Here is a 7,356-nt window from a genome sequence, read left to right as displayed (position 1 = left end):
GAACCCTCAGGCAAAGCCTGTAACTGTAGTGGGCGTGACCGTTCCTGAGTTAATCACTTCACTAAATGAAGAGTGACCCAACAACTATTTCATTCTGACAGAATGAAAATGCAAATATGATATTATACAGTAGACATATTTTCAAAGCCGTTTTTCATTGATGCTTCTTATTGGCCCATAAAAGGAATGACATTTGTGCCATATTTCTTACTGCAGTTGTCACTTTGGTACGTGTTTATAATTTTAATTTTATTATCTTTATTTTCATACAAATTATGTATATTTACGTAGGCCTATATATTATGTATGCCTAGTATTTTCTTTTTAACTGCTTTGAATTTATCTTAAATTTTAATCTTAAAAAAAACTTGATCGTAACTTTTATTTTCTCTGAAGCTTGCAGAAATTACATTCATTGTCTGAAATTACTGTTGTATTTTGTATTGCTGTGCATTGATGTGTGAACAATATATTATAAAGCTCAAATAACAAAAATACATAGAACAAATAACAAAAACCAGGACACAGATTGACATTTAATTCATTCAACTTTATTTATTCACACTCAGGACACATGCACAGTCATACATGAATGGCAGAGGGGGTTCCCTAAAAAGTACAGGATGTTCTGAACAGTTAGAGGAAATGATACGACTCGACTGTGAAAGCCAAGCAGATCATCCTGTGGTTTTTACAATGGTGAAAAACAAAAGGGGGGGATTGCTGAATGAACATCTTTTTAATTGAATAACAAATACCAGTTGCACATGTTAGATAACGACTGAACAGTTACATGACGGGGGCGGGGAGGGGGGGGGGGGGAGCAAGTGCAATTGAAGGGGTGGGCAAAAAGATCTGTCATAACACAGTGTGTTGCAATAAGGTGTGTTCTTTTTTGATTCTCAAGAAATTCAAGTGGACAAAACCAAGTGCTGGGCACGCGAGCGCGCGCATACACACACACACACACGCCCTTTAAAGAGAAGGGCTACGCAGAGACACACATGTTCGTCTATAGAACAAGCAGGAACACGCCAATAACGCTCTCTATAAACACACACATCGAAAATATTTCTTTCATAACGACCCCACTGATATCAAACACCAATATCAGGACAAAAACACTGTTCAGTAATGCAAAAAAAAAAAAAAAAAAAAAAAAAAATTAACTAAAAATAACAACATCGACAGCGAATGAAAATAGAATGTTTTCAGAGGGGATGAAAAAGCCCAAAATGTCAGACAGCCTACAGACTGTTGTCGCCGGGCGAATGTAACAGCCAACACCAGTCTGATAAGCTATCTGACACACTGGGGAGAGACTTGTCCACACCAATAAAGACACATAATGAAGAATTAACTCACTTACCAATGATGAGACGAGAGGGTGGGGCTGAAAAAGAGGCGTGGTCACTAATTCTAACAATGTAATGATTTAAATCCCGTTTTGGAAGAACCGAAAGCGTTTTTCCCCTCATTCAGCGGATGCTGTGTGAGATAATCGAAAGCAGTCTCTCCTTTCTGTCTCACCCTAGCTGTGTTTCGATTCCTAGCGAGGCGCCTACCAAGAAAGGGTTTTTGGGGCATCATCATCAAGCTCGAAATGTCCGATAGACTGTCTCGCTGGATTTTGAGACACAGCCTCTCTCGCGCGCTACCCTTCACTCGCTCCCTCTCTACCACCAGTGTTGCCACATCCGCGTATTATAAGCCACTTTTCATCAAGTCGCGTATTAATACGGGCAATGACGCGTTGCGCTTTTGGTTCATTTCCAGAAAACAAACGCATGTTTGGAATTTCAAAATTAAAGAACTGTAGAATTAAACAAATAATAAAAATACAAATTACCATATGTATGTATTATCTTATTCTTTAGTAAGTTCTTTAATTTTGTATTTTAATTAAGTTAAAAGTGCAAACTTTTCCATTTGTAGATTTGGATAGCCAACTGCATAGCTATATGTAAAATAGACTATTTATTTTTGCGAACGTATATACTTGTATAAAAGAGTATTTTGTTAATTAATGACCTCAGATTAGCTTTGCCTTTTGTAATCTATATTAATCAATAAAACCGAGAAATTCAGTTCGCTTGCTTTTTCTCACGAGATCTGGCAACACTGCCTCATCCTCTACGCCAGCAGCGCGCAGTGCATTGAGTTCAGCAGAGGGTTCATTTAAGGTAACGGCAAAAGAAACTCCACACTGTTCCATTTTTTTTACACGCTTGCAGCTTCCAGACTCACATACCAGGGCAGCGTTACAAAAAGGCACCGAAAAAACATTTCACAAGCAATTAAAAGGAAAAAAAAGACGCAAAAAGAAGCGATGGACAAGACGTTCGCCTAGCTGCCTGATGTTATGCCACCAGTGCAGTGGTTCTTAATCTGCTCCCTGTGGCCCCCCAACTCTGCACATTTCAGATCTGACACACCCATTTCAGGACATAGAGCCTCTAAAAATGAACCGATGAGTTGAGTCAGGTGTGTTAGATTAGGGAGACATCCAAAATGTGCGGTTTTGGGAAACCACTACTGCGTTAGCTAGTTATCTGCATGTAAATTAAACTATTCAAACTATAAAAGAGGGCAGATAACGTTAATTACCTTTCAAACTGATAGACAATCCGTTAGTCAAATCCAATCCAGCATCTCTCACAGCACCGAGCATCCTCCATCGTGACCGGATGTTCTTCAAATGTATAGAATACGTGCGATAAAGGAACTACGCGCGAAACGTGGCAACCGCCCACGCACATATGTGCCTGAATACAAACGCGCTTCTTAATCTGATTGAATGCGTTATTGCATCTGGTGGAGTGGCCCTGTAGTGAGTCATGTGGTTACACACACACACACACACACACACACACACACACACACACACTCCTTCTCCCTCTCCTCTTTGGATTTCTGGAAACAAAACAATAACTCTAGACGAAAGGAACATTATGATTCACCAAGCTTTCAGAACACAACACGATCTTTGCTCACAAAAACTAATGCAATACAAGCACTAGTGAATATGCATAGCATCTTTTAATGACTTTAGAGTCAGTTGCATTACTTTACATTCACTTCCTGTTATGCCTTAATTGAGATCGATTTTAGAATCTAGTATTAGATAACCACTATGCAGCAATTCAAAGCAAACTCATTTTAAAACGAAATTAATGCAGTCGGTCCCTTAAGTGTAATAGACCACACACAACATAAGCCACGCTGCACCTTAACATCCCCACCAATGGGATCAGATAACCTGAGCAAGATACAGAGCTGAGAACATGAGTATCTCAGCACAAACTGCCAGCTAACCAAGCACATTAAAAAGTAAAAATGTTAACCGATAACCTTGAGATATATATATATATATATATATATATATATATATATATATATATATATATATATATATATATATATATATAAAACTCAGGAAAAAATAAACCTATTACTCTAGCGGTAACTCTAGAATTTAGTTTAACTCTGTTTAGATGCCATAAGTTCAAGATGCATTAGGCTAGATGAGAAACAAACCACAATGATCACCATCTTCGGAAACCTATAAGGAGAGGGAAAGAGAGAGAGGGAGAGAGAGAGAGAGAGAGAGAGAGAGAGGAAAACACAGTCAGTTATGCATAATCTTTACTGAATCAACTCATCAGAAACATCTCAGGTTAAGCACTCGGCTCATCTCCACATGCATTTCCTTCCAATCTCTCCCTGTTTTGTTTAACACGAGATTCACGTTAGTGACACGCGCACAGTGGCATCGTCTCTTCCTGCCGGTTGAACAAGCCCACAGCTTTCCTTAAGTAACTGCAGGAGGTTCAAGTTACCAGAAAAAAGGAACATTGTTCCAGAAACATCCATAATCTCTCATTGTGCAACTTCATCTCTCTCTCTCTTTCATTTCCTCCTCCCACACGTACACACGAGCTGGAAAAGAGCTTTAGATAAAACGAACGAATTGCAGACGGGCAGATGAAGGTAAAAAAAAAAAAAAAAAGGTGTAGCTCTTTGTTTCCGTGCGCACTTGTGAGGGATCGGCGGTGGCAGGAATCGAGAGTACAGCCTCAACCCACCCCCCTCCTCCCGCTTCCCTTCCCAACGTCCCCCCCACCCTCCTCCTTCTTTTACTCCCAGGGGCCCCTCCCGTCTCCGGCTGCACTGGGTTCAACAGGGTTCGGCTGCCGAGAGGGGGGAGTTAGTGTGACACGGGGGAGTGTCCGGTTCACTCAAAGAACTCGGAGTATGACTCAGCATCCCTCCTCAGCCAGACCCCGAACAGGCCCCCGCGACCAACCACCGCACGGCCCACGCGGAGCCCCTGACACTACGGTCTGCCACATGAAAACAATAACACCTCACCGGAATCACACGGTAGAATAAAACCAGTCTCGAAGTGATAATTAGGGCAGGGAGGTAATTAGGATGTGGAACAAAAAAGAAATAAGGGTGTGTGTAATAAATTAAAAGGAGGAACCGAGGATAAATATACAAAAATACTCTGTATGAGTGATGGGACTTACGATTGGGGTGGCCTCTCCTGCGCGCCGCCCGTCCACCCGCCCGTTCGTCCGGTGTGGTAATTTTGCCCTCTGGGCCTCAAGGTACTCCCTGAAAGGCTTCTGTAGAGAGGCGCCAAACAGGGGAAGAGCTCTGTGACAGAAAACGAGAAGAGGAGGAGGGGACGGTACAGGAAAGAAAGAAAGAAAAAGAAAGGGAGGGAGAGAGAGAGAGAGAGAGGTCACATAAATTTCACTTACCGACTCGAAAGGTCAGTGAGTTTCCTTTACCCTGCCTCTCCTCTCTCCTCTCTCTCTCTCTCTCACTCTCCGCTCGCAGACAGAGGGAGATAGAGACCGAGCTGTGTTACGGAGTTTATCCCAAAAGACAGAAACTCAAATAAGAGAGGAAAAAAAAAAAACTGTAAAAGTACAGCTTGTTCTGGGAACTACATATCCTAAGCACTTAAAAAAAAATGATGGAGGAAAAAAAAAAAAACAAAAAAAAAAAACACAGACGCACACAAAAAGAAAAAAAAGCTTGTCCTGAAGGCATGCTCACACAGGGAGCCATCCTCACTCACACTCCCCTGTAATGTCCCTCAGCCAGGCTGAAGGAAGAAATGAATGATTTCTCAGAACTCTCACATTTATCACCAGCGGTTCCTGTAAGAACTGGTTTCAGCCAATTAATGAGGAAGCAAGTCCATGGCGTGTCATTACTGGTCGAGAGAGAGTGTAAACTCCACCCACTTAAGCAGGAAGGAGGGGCTTTGTGAGAGACAGCCCATATTAGGAAACCCTTTTATGAGATTTAGTCACTACCTACAACCCCCCTCCCCTCCACTCCACCCCCCACCACACTGACACACACACACACACACACACACACACACACACACACACACACACACACACACACACACACACACACACACACACACACACAGACACAATCACATGGAAAGGAAAAGAGAAGGAGATTGCCTTGGCATGGCAAAACAAGTCAAGGAAATAATTAAAAATTAATATATAACTTTTTTTAAAACACAAACTGCTATTCTTCAGGGTATTTATTGCTAAACTGACATTTTAATCAGAATTCAACTTTTTTTTTTTTTTTCCATGACCTGATGCTCGTTGACACACTTGGACTTTTGTTTTATCACTTTACGCAGTCATGTGGCCGATAACGGTCCCTTTGAACTCCACATTTCACAGACGCAAACAAGACCCTCTGCCCACTCGAGTTTCTGAAAGTGCAACTTCACGCATAAACAATAGATGAGCTCATACTGGTTATTTTGTTAAATCATTAACCAAACACTATCATCATCCACCCATGATGTGGGTTAACTGAGCGCAAACACATCAAGCCCCAAAAAAGCGCAAAAAGGAGATGTAGGTTTGTAAGAACGTTACCTAAAATCCACCATCAAAACCCACACCCACACACCTTTGAGGAGAACATACCAAAATCCAACCAACTGTAAACACACAGAGAAGCTAGCATTAGCACATCTGAAGCTTAATCTCAGATCTAAACCTTCATTAGGTTTTTTTTTTTCTGTCAGCGGGATTTTCGAGCACAGGTATAGCGAAACGCTGTTGCACTAGAACAAAGAGTCAGATCAAAAACTTGTGTCTTTGTGTTTGAGAAATTGGCGGGCTCCAATCGAGCCTTGTCCGATGAGCCACGGTGAGTCAGTGCCTGTACGAGTCAGACATTACACTCCTACCAACCGTCAGAAGCATGCTACTAAAACATGAGGACGATATCTCCATGTCCATAAAACAAGGATTTTCACTTCTCTTCTGGAACTTTCTAGGGCAGAGATCTCTTTGGAAAAACATGCTGGAACTAAGAGATATATATTCAGTGTCAACATTGCACGATCTGGTCATATTTACATTTTCAGATGACAAAATGTGTTGTGATATGTCTTGGAAAATGCTTGCTAAGAGCAGATTTTGTTCACGGTGGAACCCATGCGATTTGTACAATGAGGGGCAATAAAAGTGAGTACTTGAAATATTTCCAAAAAAATATCTGGCATGATTTTGGAGTGAAAACATCTTTTATGGTGGGAAAGTATTATTTCTGCTGAAAAACAACCCTGAAGGTGTATATCATAAGGTTATCAGAAGAAAAAACAACATATATTCACAAAAAAGTTCTTGTGCATATCTGAGTAGGAGGAAAATTCATTTCGAGTTGTTACAACATGTAATGTAAATGCTGCAGAGAGATGGAATGCATTTGTTTTTCAGTAGAATGTGTTGGCTAATAATAATAATAATAATAATAATAATGATAAAATGTAAAAAATGTGATAGATAAAAATCTATATAAATTGTGTTAAAAATGTATATCATGCTAAATTAGATGATATAAATGAATGGACACCTCAAAACCTCAGATATTTCCATCATTATACACTAGCTGTACATTTTTAATCAAACTGCATTAATGTTCATGCAAAAAGTAATACAATTTAAATTGACATAACAGCTAATGCTAAAGTTGTTTCTGTCCTCTGTTTGGGAGTAAAACGAGAAAAAAAAAAATTTTGTTGTGGCTGCAACTGTGTGTAACATTTGTATAAAAAGGTTAAAAATGGAAAATTCAAACTTGAAGCCAAATGATCAACTTGGCAAACCAAATTATTTCTTTTTCAGATATATAAACAAAAGAGTATTTTTTTTAAATAAGTTAAGTGGTTATACTGCTTGCTTTGTTGAAACTGTTTAAATGTGTGTTAATAAGGAAAAAACTCTAAAAGGTGTGATTTGCTTTTTTAAAAAACTGTGAAATAAATACTTAAATGTGCAAGTACAAACACACCTC

Source organism: Chanodichthys erythropterus, chromosome 10, assembly GCF_024489055.1.
Source record: "Chanodichthys erythropterus isolate Z2021 chromosome 10, ASM2448905v1, whole genome shotgun sequence".
Lineage (NCBI taxonomy): Eukaryota > Metazoa > Chordata > Actinopteri > Cypriniformes > Xenocyprididae > Chanodichthys > Chanodichthys erythropterus.
The sequence above is the reverse complement of the archived record's forward strand: the minus strand, read 5'-3'. Positions refer to the sequence as shown.